Source organism: Ovis aries, chromosome 24 (assembly GCF_016772045.2).
Source record: "Ovis aries strain OAR_USU_Benz2616 breed Rambouillet chromosome 24, ARS-UI_Ramb_v3.0, whole genome shotgun sequence".
Taxonomy (NCBI): domain Eukaryota; kingdom Metazoa; phylum Chordata; class Mammalia; order Artiodactyla; family Bovidae; genus Ovis; species Ovis aries.
Genome location: NC_056077.1, coordinates 11968330 through 11984145, shown reverse-complemented (window position 1 = coordinate 11984145; position 15816 = coordinate 11968330). Strand labels below are relative to the sequence as shown.

At 44.2% G+C, this 15816-nt stretch overlaps 1 protein-coding gene and 1 non-coding gene across 4 annotated transcripts in view; one reads left to right on the top strand and one right to left on the bottom strand.

The window, feature by feature from the left end:
* The window catches only part of CPPED1 (calcineurin like phosphoesterase domain containing 1), a 131741-nt gene that overhangs the window by 46994 nt on the left and 68931 nt on the right, over positions 1-15816 (top strand). The gene's annotated exons all lie outside the window — the stretch shown is intronic.
* Positions 85-156, bottom strand: TRNAC-ACA (transfer RNA cysteine (anticodon ACA)). Its single transcript has one exon. It is a non-coding gene; the product is annotated as a tRNA-Cys (tRNA).

Sequence of the window (15816 nt, the reverse complement as noted above, 5' to 3'; positions counted from 1 at the left end):
CTGGAGCCTACCAGGCTCCTCTGTCCGTGGGATTTTCCAGGCAGTAGTACTGAAGTGGGTTGCCATTTCCTTCTCCAGGGGATCTTCCCAACCCAGGGATCGAACCTGGGTCTCCTGCACTGTAGACAGATGCTTTACCGTCTGAGCCACCAGGGAAGTCCATATTGTTCTGGTAGGCAAACCTTATAGGCAGATGGAGAATACGGTGCTTTTCCAGTTTTGTATTGCTCCAGTTTCAGGAAAGCAGCCTGATTTGATGTGGACTGTCCCAGTTAAGAGCACTAGAAAGTCTCACATCCTGAAAAACTCCTCAGTTCTGGGCAAACAAAGTGGGTTGGTCACCCTTGACGTGTTACCAAAAGATTCTCCCAGACTCAGATGGTAATTTGTGAAGAAATACGTTTTTCAGGGCATTGTAGCTAAAAATTTCAAAAATGAGACCTGGCAAATTGTTGATCCACCCATTTAATATAAACATTCAGCTCTCAGTAGGAAAAGCGTCTGAGCGTCTGGGGACATGTCTGGGGAGAGCGGTCTAGTCGAGATCTGTAACTTTGATCTCAAGAGTTAAAAGTTATACCCTAAGCTTCCCATGCTGCTACTGCTGCTAAGTCGCTTCAGTCGTGTCCGACTCTGTGCAACCCCATAGACGGCAGGCCACCAGGCTCCCCCGTCCCTGGGATTCTCCAAGCAATAACACTATACCCTTTGATTGCTTGCTCTTGTCTGATTTATCTTGTCGCTGGCTGGCTTTCCTGGCATTTCTCGAGCAAATCACTAACCGCTGTTAAATAAAGACGTGTCTGCTGCCGCTTCCCCAGGAGCCATTTGCACAGCGTTGCGGGTGTGAGATGCAGCCCTCTGGCAGGTCACTCCTCTCGTTGCCTCCTTTGCCCTCGAGACTGTCCACGCGGGGCTGCTAGTCACAACCGTAGCTGCCCGTGTCCACACGTCTAGTATGGACAGCGTGCCTTCCCCGTCGCCTGTCCTGTGGATGTACTGTTGAACCTGCCTCCGAGGGGCTGCATCTGAACCCACGTCTGCTGCTTCGAGGCACCCAGCAGAGCCCGCAGTGCACATCTCAAACATGCCCCTTAACCTGGGTGTTCCGTCACACAGTCTCAAGCACTTCTGCCAAAGTTGCTGAATGTGTCTAGCCTGTTTTCATGGGAAGAAGCGACAGAGAAGGAATTAGTTTTGCTTATATGCCTATGAACCTTGTCCAAAGTATTTATACCTATTGCACCACATGGTCTAACTGCATAGCTGGTAGATACATAGAGATGTGAACTGAAGTGCTCGTAAAAGGGTCACCCTGAGAGAATTTCAGAGGTTAAACCACGAGGGTCACTGTGATAGTGGTCATAAAAATGATGGAATTCCAGTGCCAGCAGACATCTCCTGGGGACCATTTGACTCAACTATTGCTGCCGCAGGCCGGGGAGAGAGACACAGAGAGAGACACAGAGAGAGAGAGAGAGAGAGAGAGACAGGGACTGGTTCGGCCTCATGTGGAATATGCCTCCTGCCCCACCACTTCCTGCATGCAGAAGTTCTATGGAGCTTCTGACCCCACCTTTTCCTGCTTACTTTCGTACTTTCTTTAATTTGGTCAATTGGTAAAGCCAGAGAAAAGCTGGTATTCCCCCTCTTGCCCTCTTTCTCTCAGGCAGTACAGAAGCACTGGTGAAAATTGGATTTTTATAAATAGAAGGCAGCAGGGATCTCAAGACGGTCTCTGCATTTTAGCCTTTTGTAAGGCCAAAGAATGTGCTTGTACACCCATGCCCTTGGTTGGTTTAATCAGATTTGTGTAGATCAGATGTAAAAACTGCTCCTCCAACAGTGTATTTAATATGACTGCTGTTCGTGGGAAGGGACCTTCTTATAGAAGGAAGACTCCCCCCCACCCCACCCCCTATGCCCCAACCCGGAAACCAACAAGGAGTTGCTTGTGACAGCTGCCTTGAACTAAGAGGGCTTCATCTGTTTTTGGTCTGCCTTGAAAGCATCCTGTCAAAATGATCTAGAGACAGAGCAAGTTTCAAAACCAGTATTGGTTATTGCATTTGTCGTCAGACCAAGACTATGAAACCTCAAATGGGTGAATTCAGAGGGCACAGTGTACCTGGGTGTGGCTGTTTGTTATTGAGATGAAATTCGAGGATCAAATATCTCTCTTGTTTTCTTCTGCCTGATAACGCTGTGCCATGTAAAGAATCAGAGACTAAAAGAACAGACACCAGAGAGGAAAGGGGTCAAGAACCAGGGAGGTCACCTCCTTTAAAAAAAAAAAAAGAAATGACCATAATAAACTTTCCAGTAACCCAGAGCCTCACTCTTGGCCATTTTGGTTCATCTAGTCCAGGTTCTCCGTGATCCACACTGGAGAAGCAGCTGCATTTCCTCTTTTCCTGTGTCAGTCACCAAATAGGGTTGGAAATCCCAAAGTTTAGACTCTTAACCATGTGGGGGTGAAGGGCTCCCATAGGGCGTGTGATTCAGGCAAAGCAAACACAAACGCCACAGATTTAGAAAATAGGTCCTGTACCCTTGAGAGTCCCTTGGACTGCAAGGAGATCAAACCAGTCAGTCCTAAAGGACATCAACCCTGAATGTTCACTGGAAGGACTGATACCGAAACTGAAGCTCCAAAATTTTGGCCACCCGATGCGATGAGCTGACTCCTTGGAAAGGACACTGATGCAGGGAAAGATTGAAGGCAAAAGGAGAAGAAGGCAGCAGAGGATGAGATGGTTGGATGGCATCCCCGACTCAGTGGACATGAATCTGAGCAAACTCCAGGAGACAGTGAAGGACAGGGAGTCTGGCGTGCTGCAGTCCTTGGGGTTGCAGAGTCATACATGACTTAGTGACTGAATGACAACAATGTTCAAAATACCCTGTGTCATGGGGACAGGATGGTGGGGTGGGCACAGGGGATTCTGGAGAAATCGGGGGTTATGAGGATGTGGAAGAGGGCGACTCTGTTATAAGAAAGAGGAGCCTGTTCAGACTAGCTTGAGAGGGAAAAAAAAAGCACTGAGGATGGGATGGGGAGCGTATGGGTCTCAGGAGGAGTTCATGGGATGCAAGGTCACTGAGGCCCTGGAAGGTGAGGAGATGTGGGGACACAGACAGGACAGACATCAGCCCATGACCTGAGCCAGCCCTGGGCCCACCTGGCCTCTGCTCTGTGGAAGACAGCTTTCTTGCTTTGGGTGCACATACAGGATGAGCCCCGATCACCTTCACAGTATTTCACACCTCAGCTCTTCAGTGAGAAGCATCCATCTCCAAAGGCCCAATTTCAGGTTCCCAGAAGAGATCACATGGTCAGCTCAGCTGGAGTGAGGTGTCTCCTGACCCCACCCCACCACTGCCCGATGCTCAGGTCACACTGCAGGCTCAGCTACAGGCAGTCGTCCCCATACACACGCACAGGTGGGGTTGGTGTCGTCTACCAGAGGATACCTGCCTAGAGGAGGGAGGAGGACGTTTTAGTTTGTTGCTCAGGGTTCTTTGATTTCAAGCACCGGAAACCAAGTGGCCAATTTAAGAGGGAAATAAATAAATTAAAAGCAATGGAAAGAATAAGAAGTGGTTCAGAGGACTGAAGGAAAAGTTAAAATACAGGCATCCTGGAAAGTTGGAGGAACCGACCAGCTCTGGGGGGCTGGGAAACAGAGCTTAATGGAAGATCTTTCCATAGCTCTCTGTCCAGGTGCCTCCGCTTCTGCATTTTTCTGATCTTTCGGTCTGGTGAGGACCTTTCTCCCAGTTTGCAAATAGCCGCCTTCTCCTTGAATTCATACTTGGTGGAGAGCAGAGAGGAAGCACACCTCTCTTGGGTCTGTTCTTATCAGGGCACTAATTCCATTCACGAGATTGCTGCTTTATGATCTAGTGACCTCCCACAGACCTTCCCCCACCTCCTAATTCCATAACATCGGGGATTAGAATTTCAACATAGGAATTTAGCAGGGCACACACATATTCAGTCCATAACAACATGTTAAGAAATCAGAGAAATGTTTTTGGTGGTTGATAAAGGAGACTTCCCCAATGGCTCAGCGGGTAAAGAATCTGCCTGCAGTGGAGGAGACACAGGAGATGTGGGTTCAATACCTGGATTGGGAAGATCTCCTGGAGGAGGAAATGGCAACCTGCTCCAGTATTCTTGCCTAAAAAAATCCTGTGGACAGAGAAGCCTGGTGGACTTCAGTACAAAGGTTCGCAAAGAGTCAGACACCGCTGACCGACTAAGCACACACAGAGCGCACACACACACGAAGTAATATGAAAATAAGAAAAAAATTGAACTCACACTGTGCTGACTTTATGATGGTTCAGACAGTTCGAATTTGCTTAGAAAAATCTTCACCTTTCTGTCAGTCTTCAGCTTGTAAATCTGAAAGGCAAGCGAATTTGGAGTTGGTATTGCCACCCAGGCAGGATAGACCATATAGATTTTTCATACCATTCCATACAATCTCTCTCTGCTTATTCATTTGTTTACCTGCCAAGATAGCCCTCAATAAACTAATTTTCAGAGTTTAATAAATCTGATCTGCTCAGGCTGACACAAATTGATTTATTCTCACCAATCTGCAGACAACTGTGGTTGAACAGACGGCAGTTAGGGAGAATTAAGTGGGAGCTGTCAAGATTAAACAAAGCTTCCCTGTTTGTGTGGTCGAGTAATACATAACACAAGAGTTTCTTATCCAGCATGGCAGCTCATTAAAACCCAAACAGCAATTCAGGTGCACGTGTATGTTATAAACTAACATCAAGCAGGCTTTTTAATATCCAAGGGATGTTTTTTTTTGCCAGTTACAACACATGATGTTCTTTTAATAGGTTTTCTGAAAGAAAGAATGAGGCTTTTCATTTTAAAATAGCACTTTAACCTCTGCTCGATTCCTGTTGTGTTTGATTTTCTAAACCAGAACTAGTTTATTATGAGAAACTTTTATCTTCAAGGCAAAGTTGTGTTTATCTACTCGTTAATTTAGGGTGTTTGGGGAACTGCTTAGAGCTGGAGATCAGACAAAATCGGGTTTGAATTCTGGCACCACTGTCTGCTAGCTTGGTGACTTTAGGAAGCTTTCGTTTTATTTCTGATTCAGCTTATTTATTGAGTTGCCTACTGTAGGCATTTCTTGTACATTTTATCATTGAGTCTTCAAAATCTTGCTGAGGATTAAGTATTGGGCTAAGAGTTTTAAATGTTTGAGTCTTTAAGAAAAACTAAAAAGCATAAAGAACACCAAAAATAGCCTAGAGATTAATATAATGAATACACGTGTATCTACCAGCCAGCTTACAAAATAAACATTAACAATGCTGTTGAAGCCGCCTGTGTGCTAGTTTCAGTTAGAGATTAAGGACATGTGACAGAATATCCAAATAAAAGGGAAAATATATATTTTCTTCTTGGGTAATGAGAAGTTTTGGGGTAGGCGTTCCTGGGATCCAGTCTGTTCTAGCTTTGTGCTCCTTTGTCTTTAGGGAGTGGCCCTTGTTTCCATGCTTACAGAATGGCTGCTGGAGCTACAGCCATCACATCATAGTTCCATGAAGAAGAAAAATGCCAGTGGCAAAAGGGTTTTTCAGGGAGGCCCCTCCAATGACTTTCATCCCAGAGATACCAGAATTGTACTGGAAATTGTAGCTGTTGACAGAAACTATTTTTACTGCTATCAAAATGTAGGTTCTGCAAGTAAGAAAAGAATGGTTATTAGGTAGGCAGCTGGCAGCTTCTCCCTGAGAGATAAGCACTATCCTAAATTAAGAGTTTTTTGTTTTTTTTTTTAATTTCAAAAAATTGTGTGTCTATATTTTTGCTGTATGTGTATGTATACCTCAGAAACATATAGGCTTATTTTACATGCTTTTAAACTTTGTGTAAACAGTATTATATCCTATATATGTTCTGGCACAACTTGCTTTTCTCATTCAGCTGTATGTCAGAGTCATCCACAGTCCCACAAATCATCCTAGTTCATTTATTTTTCACTGCTGTAGAGTATTCCAGCATACGAGTGTACTGTAATTTACCATTATCCATTATTTTGTTGTTGGACATGTAAGGTGTTTTCAGTTCTTATTCTCTTCTGTTGCATTAATCAATTAACTGCTTACCTTTTCTCCCTCTTCTCGGTGTTGTTTTCCTACTTCTTTGCAATTCTGGTGGTTTTTAGTTGGATTCCAGATGTAATGAATCTTACCTGGTTGGATGCTAGATGCTTTCTCTTCCTGTAACTGTTTTGGAGGCATTCTTGGACACAGTTGTTCTTTGGAAACAGCTAATCCTTTCAGTCTTGCTTTTAAGTTTGTTATGCAGGACCAGTGCAGAGTTGGGCTTGGGACTAATTTTGCCCCCACCGCTAACGCAAATGTCTTCATGTCTCTTCTGCCTGATTGCTCATGAATTCGGAGGTTTTCCTCTCTGGATGGGAATTGCTCCCAGCCCTGTGTGAGCACTGGGGACTGTTCCCCACTAGTCCTTAGAAGAGTTTCTTTCCTTGGCCTGGGGTACTTGCCTCACCTGCCTTGATCAGTTCTCACTAGAGGCTTGCTGGGGGCAGGGGGTTGAGACACTCAGCAAGTATCTGAGGTTCTTTGTCAATGACTCTCCTTGCTTGTTCTCTGCCCTCATGCCCTTGATGCCTGGACTTCAGCTCTGTTTTCTTAACTCAGGAAGACGGTCAGGCTCTGGGTCTCCTTCCCTCAGCATGGCCCGGAAACTCTGCACTAGTATCGGGGCAGCTGTAGGGCTCACCCTACTTGCTTCCTGTCTCTTATGATCGCTGATGGCCATGACCCAGTTCACTGTTTTCAATGCCCTCAGGTCATATGGTTTGTCCAGTGTTTTCATCGTTCCAGGCAGGAGGGTAAACCTAGTGTGTATTCCTCCTCCTTGGCTGGAAGCAGAAGTTGAGTCCTCATTGTGGTTTCAATTTCCTTTTTGTAATTACTGGAAAGGTTAAGCATCTTTTCACATATTTTCTGACCACGTAGATAGATTTCCTCCTTTTGAATTGTCTGTTCATCTCAACCTATTTTTTTCCCATTGAGATATATGTGTCTTTTTCTAGTAACTTGGAATAGTTCTTTATATATGTCTTTTATAGATGAATCTTTTGTCAGCTTAAATTGGTTGTTGCTACCTTTCCTGAGATTTAATTATCTTTTCATTTTTAAAATTACATTGTTTTTTGATGAGTGGAAGTTTTAAGTGTTAATGTAGTCCAGTGCGTCAGATTCCTTTAATAAGATCAGTGCATTTTGTTTTGTTTTAGTTAAGAAACGCTCAATCCTGAAGTTATTAAGATATTCTAGAATTTTTTCCTAAAGGCTGAAAAGTTCTTGTATATTTCAGGTCTTTAATTTGTTTGGAACTGACTTTTGTGTGTGGTAGGGACAGTGAGCCAATCTTACTCTATTTTTTTTCCAGTTGGGATTACCAGTTGCACCATCCCTGTCTAATGAATAGTCCATCTGTGCAGAAAAGACAGGCCAGCAGTCCTGAGACTTCCTGTATCAAAGGCCTGTTCACAAGGCCAGCCCCTGGCTGGCGCCTGGGAACCTGGATTCTGGGGAGGGGCGGAGGGTGAGGTTCCCACTATTCCCAGACCTGATACGAGGGCCTCACTGTGCTTGGACCACATCAACATGTGGTTTATACTGCATGATATAACATGGTATAACATCTTTTCACATGTTTTCTGACCACGTAGATAGATGTCCTCCTTTGCTTCTGTGAGCCTGGGATGTTGGTCTATGCCAGGCAGTCTCCTGCAGGACCAGCTCCCAGTGAGCAGCCTGGGTGAGGGGCCTCTAAGGAGCTTTTTGATACACAGCGCGTCTCATGTGCTGTAGCATCTCACTGCTGGAGGAGGCCTGTGTGAGTCACTGGGAGAGGGCTCTCGGGAGCTGGCGCCTGATTCCCTGCACGTGCACCTGATCCCTTTGCTGATCCGGCTCTGTGTGCATTTGCTGGGATGAATCACACCATGAGTACTAGGTGCTGAGTCCTGTGAGTCCCCTTCCCAAGTCATCCAACCTAGGGGTGGTCCTAAGGACCCAACGCACTGTCCTTTCCCTGCTGATATCAGAATAATCCTGAGAGGCAGATATTGGGCAGTGTTCTTAACTACTCTTGATCATTAGTTTCTTCACCTGAGCATCTAAGCTCCTTCCTTTTCAGGTGTTTTAGCCGATTCCGGGCATATACCCTGGTCACTGTTTGAAAGTGAAAGTGTTAGTTGCTCAGTTATGTCCGACTCTGGGACTCCATGGACTTTAGCCCACCAGGCTCCTCTGTCCATGGAATTCTCCAGGCAAGAATACTAGCGTGGGTAGCCATTCCCTTCTCCAGGGGATTTTTCCCAACCCAGAAATCAAACCCAGGTCTCACACATTGCAGGCAGATTCTTTACCATCTGAACCACTAGGAAAGCCCTGAATCCCTCAGTAAATTATCATTAATATCATAAGAAATAGGCAAAGTGCTATGGTAGTTTGGAGGAATATTAAATATTCAGCTATGAATCTTTCACTTGGGCACATTTTATGTTTTTTGCAATTAGTGAAATCTTCTCATATTATTTAAAGTTAGCAATCATAATTTCTTTTCTTTTCTTTTTTTTTTTTTTTTTTAGCATCTTGGAGCATTTATAGTTCCTTTAGTGTCCCATGTTAGAAATTTTCTATCTTCCTAATTTTGAGAATTTAAAATCCTATATTTAACATGCTTCACGTTTCTGCCTTTGTTCACTGCTGTGGACTGAATGTGTTGCCTCCAAGTTTATTAGGTTGAAACCTGACCCCTAAAGTGATAGTGTTAGGAGGTGGGACCTTTGGGAGGTGATTAGGTCATGAGGGTGGAGCCATCATAATTAGGCTTAGCGTTCTTATAAAAGGGACTTCCCTGGTGGCTCAGACGGTTAAGTGTCTGCCTACAATGTGGGAGACCCGGGTTCAATCCCTGGGTTGGGAAGATCTCCTGGAGAAGGAAATGGCAACCCACTCCAGTATTCCTGCCTGGAGAATCCCATGGATGGAGGAGCCTGATAGGCTCCAGTCCATGGGGTCGCAAAGAGTCGGACACGACTGAGTGACTTCACTTTCACTTTCTTATAAAAGAGACCCACAGAGAGCTCTCTACTCTTATTTCTGCCATGTGAGGACATTGCCAGAAGTTGGCAACCTGGAAGAGGTTTTTCACCAGAATCCTGGCATGCTAGCACCCTGATCTTGGACTTCCAGCTTTCAGAACCATGAGAGATAAATGTCTATGATTTATGGGCCATCCAGACTGTGGCACTTTATTATACCAGCTAAACTAAGACTTGTCACTGTATTTCTAACCAGTTGCTTTTATTCGTGTGATGTTTCTGTAGGTGGTAGTTCATTATTTATGGATTTCAGTAACATGAAAAGCATATGTACAGTTATTTAAGATATGTTTTCTACAAGGGTTCTGGCCATTTCTACGTGTTTCTCTCTTCACATGTTTATAAGAACATCTCTGTTTTGTCATGTTTTGGATCCTGTTGACTTAGACCAGAGATGTGAGGTTAGCACATGTGCAGAGACTGACATTATATACTAGAAATTGTAAGCTTCGGCACAGTTAACTGTGAGCCCTCTTATAAAATTCTAGGAGATAGTTTTTTTTGTTTTTCAGTCCATGCAGTGTATTTTGTCTCAGAGAACTTCACACACCCGACCTGCTTTTTGATAGTGATTTTCCCTGGTGCTTCTACGAAGAGATCAATAGTGCCAAACTAATTTCTTCCCCTAATGAGGGGAAGCAAATACTCATGCTCATTTCAGAAACTGCTCTGAATTGAGCTTAATGCCTTAAATCACACCCACAGTGAATAGCATCCCTTTATCACTCTCAACAACTGCCATCTCTTCTCCCATCATGTGTGAGTCTCTGCAGCTCCCTGTAAACATGTCTGTCTCAATTCACTTATTGTACAGAAAAGCATCCAAAGGAGACTTTATTTTTTTCTGCCCATTAAAAAAAAATCTGTTATAAAACTGTTCTGGGCATCTCTGCCATTTCTGAGGCAGAATAGTTCTTTCTGATGCCCACTATTAATTGTCGTCAGGCTGGTTGATCTAAAGTTGTTGCTGTGTTTTGTCTTAATTGGGTCTTGTATTGTTGTGTCAGGCAGTTTTCCTGGTGTAAAAGTGGGAATGTTACCTAGTGCGTTGCTGGCTCCTTAGAGCCGTTAAGCAAATTGCTCATCGAGCACGTTGAATTGAATCAGTGTGGACCCTTAGCCTTTCCTCCTTCAATTAGGTGAGGAAAGCTATGCATCACTTAGGAAAGTGTTTGGCTACAATTACTAGACCAGCCTAAACAAACAGGGTCTACAGTTCAGCAGCCCAAGCAGTGCCCTCAGGGACCCAGAGTATTTCTGACTTTAAGCACAGTCATCCTTTAGCATTGTTTGTGTGTGTGTGCGCTCAGTCATGTCCAACTCTTTGTGACCCCATGGACTGAAGCCCACCAGGCTCCTCTGTCCATGACATTCTCCAGGCAAGAACACTGGAGTGGGTTGCCATATACTGCATCCTTAGCACGCTGGCTTTCAAATTCCTGCTTGTCGCCTTGTGGTCTCAAGTTGGCTGTTTTGGCCATCTACGGGTCGCCTTTTATTGGTTCCCTCTGACGCTGCCCTTGGCACACACCCCTCCCCACCCCTCACCCCCAGTGCTTAGAAACCTGCTGAGGTCCCATCAGCCAGATCTGGGTGACATGGCCATTCATGGACCTTAGGGAGTCTTGGAAAACAGGTAAGAGGAATGTGCTCATTGGCGTGGACCAGTTACCGCTCTTCAGCTGGGCACAGCACATGGTTGCCCCCAACAAAACTGGGTTTTTTTTGGAAGGGGAGGGAGGAGAGTGGATCCTGGGAACACAGCGGGTATGTTGGCCACAGGAGTATATTCTCCAACTCTCTGTCCCTCTTGTACGCCACACCACACCCGCAGATAGAGGTCACATGACCACCAGAATCAACCTGAACATGTCACCGTTTTGCCTGACTCACTTCTGTAGCTTCCCTTGCTCTTATGGAAAAGCAAAATACAAAAAAACATAAAATGCCAGACACTGAACACTTCAATACAAGGTCGAAAGAGGGCTGACGCTGCCCACCTCCACCGTCTGGTCTTGTACTGCAGGGGTCCCCAACCTCTGGGCCGCAGACCAGTACCTCCTTCGTGCTCCTCCGTGGCAGCATTAGATTAGAAATAAAGTGCACAATAGATGCCATGCGCTTGAATCATCTGAAACCTTCTCCCCACCCTCGGTCCATGGAACAGTCGCCTTCTGCTGCCGAAAGGGCTGGGGGCTGCTGCTGCACTGCTTCTCCATGCTCTCTGTGCCCCTGCCCAGCGCCCTGTTTTAGATCCTCCTATTTTGTACTTTTCCTCCCTGCCACAGGCCTTTCACCTGCTCTTTACTCCCCTGAGAATTCTTGTCTTTACCCCCACCTTCCTTAACCTCATGATGCAGTTAGGGAGGCTGCCTCTGACCCCCTCAGCTGGTTCATAGGCTCTCATCTTTGAAGGAGTTTCAAGCAGCCCCTTCTTAAAACACTAAAAATATAGTTGTCCCTCATTATCCATGGGGGGACAATTAGTTCCAGGACCCTTGCCCTCTTCAGATGCTAAAATCTGTGGATTCTCAAGTTCCTTATGTAAAATGATGTCGTATTTGCCTGTAATTTGCAGATGTCCTCCAGGATACATCCGGTCATCTCAAGATTACTTACAATATGCCAGGAGATCTTCCCAATTCCAAGATGGAACCTGGGTCTCCTGCATTGCAGGCAGACGCTTTACCATCTGAGCCACCAGGGAAGCCCACTTATAATACCTAATATGATGTAAATACTATGAAAATAGTTGTAAATACAATGTAAATGCTATATAAATAATTGCTAGCCCACAGCAAGTTCAAGTTTTGATTTTTGGAACATGTTAGAATTTTTTTTTCCCAAATCTTTCCCATATGCAATTGATTGAGTATAGATATAGAACCTGTGGAAATGGAGGACTGACTGTGCATTCTAAGTGTACATTTACTTGTGAGTCCCTTTTTATTATTCTTATTCTCAGTAGATAATAAGCTCCATGAGAGCAAGCACCAGGCCTAATTATACTCATGATTTGTATTCTTTACGAATGCTTTGGTTGTAAGTTTTGTTTGTTTGTTTGTTTTAAAGTAGCTTAAATAAGGTAGGGCTTATTTTTCTTCAGTGAGTGCAAATCGCTCAGTCGTGTCCAACTCTTTGCAACCCCTTGGACTGTGTAGTCCATGTAATTCTCTAGGCCAGAATACTGGAGTGAGTAGCCTTTCCCTTCTCCAGCAGATCTTCCCAACCCAGGAATCAAACCAGGATCTCCTGCATTGCAGGTGGACTCTTTACCAACTGAGCTATTAGGGAAGCTATTAACAACAAATCTGAAGATAAGCAGCTCCTGGCATCAATCAGGTTGATTAACACTATTGTGATGGGGCATCTCTGCCATGTTCTTGTTACTTTTCTCATAAGTACTAGATGGCTGCTGTAGCCCAGCCATTGCCTCCACGTTTCAGAGAAGGAAGGTATGGAGACAGTACCACTGACATCTGACCCTTTCATTTAGAAATCAGTTTCCCTAGAATCCACCCAGTCAATTTCTGCTTATATCACTTTGTTACTTGTTAGAAAGAAGTTTGGAAACCGTGTGGGTAGCTTTTCTAGCCTCTATATTGGAGGTGAACAGGGAAACAAAGGGAAGAAATGGGAGTTAGGCTAGCTTACAGTTGCCCCAATATTTACCAGGAAAAGTACTTTGATGTTAGTGGACAAGTAGGAAAAAATCCACCCACTTTGGTTATTTGTTCATTTATTTGTCAGCTGTCCAGTATGAGCCAGGCATTAGTCACTCTCAGATGCATTTTCCTTATTCTCATGGCAGTTCTGGCAAGGCAGACATTATTATGCTCATTTTGCAATTAGAAATGGAATCTCAGGAAGAATAAATGACTTGCTTGAGGTCATGCATCTCTGTTGGTGGCAGAACCAAGGCTCAAACCCAAACCTCCCTCCCTCCCTCTGGGTCTCACCTTCCACAATGCTGTACTATCTCTAGAATGATTATAGCTGATCCCGTGAAAGCCTCTACATTTGACTTTTTTTTTTTTCTACCAGGGCGCAATGATTATTAGCCTGACAGAATTTACCTTCTACCTTAAACATGTTTTGGTTTAAAAAAAAAAAAAAAAAGCTTGCTAATAATATTGCAACTATAATTAGGGGTGATTTTACATTTGGGCTCTAATGAGGTGACATTCATTCTATGAGCAGGATTATAATTTTTAGTACAGGGCCTTGGATGGTAGGCTATTTAAGAAGCATTTACCCCATGGTTAGTCCCTACTCCTAAGACTAAGTAATTTGCATAATCATTTTCTGTTTGAGCAGGTAAGGCACTTTGCCAGGAGCTTTTGCCCTTTATTATTCCAGAAAGCCCCAGTATTCTTATTTCAAAATAAACGAAACAATGATCATCTATATTCATGTTCACAGCTTACAGTTCTGCGTTTGTGAACTAAGATATTGGAGATATTTCATCCCTGCAACCTGTTTTTTTAGTGTATATGGTTTTTCTGATTATTAAAGCGATAGATGCTCAACTGAAAGAAATTTGGGAAGAAGGATAATGAGAAAAATCACTCATAACTCTGTAGTACCCAGAGGCAGTAACTATTAACATTTGTGGCATATGTCCTTCCTAATCTTAGCTGTGTTCTGCATAGCTGAGGTCATACATTATTTGCAGTTTTGGGTGCCGGCGACTTTTCATGGAACATAAACAAGCCTCATTATTATAAGCATCGCTGTGAATGGCTGCATAATGTCCCTTCATTCAGAACGCACCATCCTTCCTAATTTTGACACATTCACTAAAATAAAAGAATGACCAGAGCCCCTTAAGTAAAAGTATTTTCGATGTTCAGATGATGATGACATTTTACTCGGCTGTGTTGGGCCTCACAGCGTGTGAGATCGTCATTACAGAGCACAGACTCTCTAGCTGTGGCTTCCGGGCTCTGTGGCTGCAGCTCACGGGCTGCAGAGCACAAGGGCTTCTTTTGTTGCAGCTCTCGGGCTTAGTTGCCCCAAGCATGTGGGATCTTGGTTCCCCAGCCAGGGATCGAACGCTCATCTCCTGCATTGCAAGGCAGATTCTTAACCACTGGACCACCAGCAAAGTCCTTCAGTATATTTTTTAATTTATTTATTTTTTTAATTGAAGGATAATTGCTTTACAGAATTTTGTTGTTTTCTGTCAAACCTCAACATGAATCAGCCACAAGTAGTACTACTTTTTCTGCTTCAAGATAGAAACTTTTTCATGATAGATCTGCTTCGTTCAGGATCTGCCTCTTTAAGATTTGTTAAAAATGTGTTCTGCGGTAGTGCATACGTAGGTATTGTCCTCTCTTTGCCAGTCTCTCCTTTTCTCTGGCAGTGTTGGTTCTCTTTTTAAATGTTCGGTGTCTTCCTCATTTTATGGTTCACCGCAACTGCCTCCTATATTCCTGGCCGGTTTTGTGTATCCTGACTTCCTCCCGCCCAGCAGGCACGAGGGTGCTGATCTCAAGTCCAGATTTACCAGGATACAGTGGAAAAACGCATCTTCTGATCGGCTGTCCTTGTCCTTCCCTTCCTCTTCCCAACCTTTCTGTTCAGATTACCTCCAAGTAGAGTGACTCGCGAACATCTGGACCAGGGCCCTCCGAGCTACAGGATACCCAACTGACAGCTGCTAGAATTCTGAGTGACTGTAGTGTGTGTTTGGGGGAAGGGGGAAACTGATTTCTGGGATCAAGGCCAATGCTAAAGGCAGTATGGAGAAATATTTTTGGTTGTGTTTTGGTTTTGCGGAAGGCCTGGCAAATAATTTACTGTGTGGTATGATGGATGCTTCCAAATATGAGAACCCATCAGATGAGAAATTTTAAAATTTTCAGGAAGAAAAAAATGTCATGTATGTCCTTCGAAAGAAATCATTTCCTCCTACATTGAATGTGTAACTTAAGGACTGATACTGTAGCAACAGATCTGCAGAGTGGATCCCAACTCTGTGTTAGGAAGAATAATTAAGAACTAGTACCTAGGGACTTCTCCCTGATGGTCCAGTGGTTAAGAATCTGCCTTGCAATGCAGGGGACGTGGGTTCAACCCTTGGTCAGGGAACTAAGATCCTTCATGCTGTGAAGCAACTGAGCCCTCTTGCCACAGCTAGAGAGTCCATATGCATGGATGAAAGATCCTGCATGAGGCAATGAATATCCTGTGTGCAGCAACTAAGACCCACATAGCCAAATAAACAAATATTAAATATTAAAAGAAAAAGAACTGGTACCTCATGTTTTTCTTCTAGTTCCAAGCTCCTGCCTGTTACCTTTCATTTTCTCTCTGTGTGTCTGTATGAGCCTGCATATGATTTGCCTTGCTATTATCAAATAGTCTAAAGTGCTGCTGGAATTTGCAGGAGGTTGTTCCCAACACAGAAATAATTGCTACCTTATAGAGACTTTGGTCTGATGATATCTCTGCAGGTAACTCACATGTTCACTAGCAGTCTTCCAGCAGCTTGGTGCCCAGCAGTCCAGTTGTTGGGTCTGTTACTAACCAAGCATTGACATGAACTTCAGGGTCCCTCCCTGTTTTGCTCCATCGTGCCTTGTGGTGTAGAAATGCCTGGGCTCTTCCAAGAGGCTGGTCTCTT